The sequence below is a fragment of the Mus caroli genome, unplaced genomic scaffold, assembly GCF_978045245.1.
Source record: "Mus caroli unplaced genomic scaffold, Mus_caroli_1 scaffold_7, whole genome shotgun sequence".
Lineage (NCBI taxonomy): Eukaryota > Metazoa > Chordata > Mammalia > Rodentia > Muridae > Mus > Mus caroli.
In genome coordinates this window covers 70,405,667-70,406,595 of record NW_028227262.1, presented here as the reverse complement: position 1 = coordinate 70,406,595, position 929 = coordinate 70,405,667, and positions in this window count along the sequence as shown.

Genomic DNA, 929 nt, shown 5'->3' with positions numbered 1-929 from the left:
GTAGCGTCAGTGTCACAAGTTGCATATGAATTCCTTGAATCAAATCTCTGAAATCCTCAGAAAGTTTAATATTTATAATAATTATAATACTGTTCATTTTTCATTCATCAGGCTCCACCTGTTCTTGTTGTACAGATAGCACAACCATTCTACAATTGCCAGGGAAGCACAGAGCCCCAACTTATACCAAACTTTCTTTTTTTTTCCTCTCATCTTTATTTATTTATTTATTTATTTATTTATTTATTTATTTATTTATTTATTTATTTATTTATTAGATTTTTAAATATACATTTCAAATGCTATCCCGAAAGTTCCCTATACCCTCCCTCCGCCCTGCTCCCCTACCCACCCACTCCCTTTTCTTGGCCCTGGCATTCCCGTGTACTGGGGCATATAAAGTTTGCAATACCAAGGGGCCTCTCCTCCCAGTGATGGCCGACTAGGCCATCTTCTGCTACATATGCAGCTAGAGACACGAGCTCCGGGGGGTACTGGTTAGTTCATATTTTTATTCCACCTATAGGGTTGCAGACCCCTTCAGCTCCTTGGGTGCTTTCTCTAGCTTCTCCATTGGAGGCCCTGTGTTCCATCTCCTTAGAATAGGGAACAAAATACCCATGAAAGAAGTTACAGAGACAAAGTTTGGAGCTAAGATGAAAGAATGGACTATCCAGAGACCACCCCACCTGGGGATCCATCCCATAATCAGCCACCAAACCCAGACACTATTGCATATGCCAGAAAGGTTTTGCCGAAATGACCCTGTTATACCTGTCTCATATGAGGCTATTCCAGTGCCTGGCAAATACAGAAGGGGATACAACAAACTTTCTTACAAGTGTTGAATTCATTACGAATTGCCATGAGTAATCCTAGGAGTTCTAGATAGAAAAGGCTAAAAAGTTCACTAGGAACTTTAGCAATAC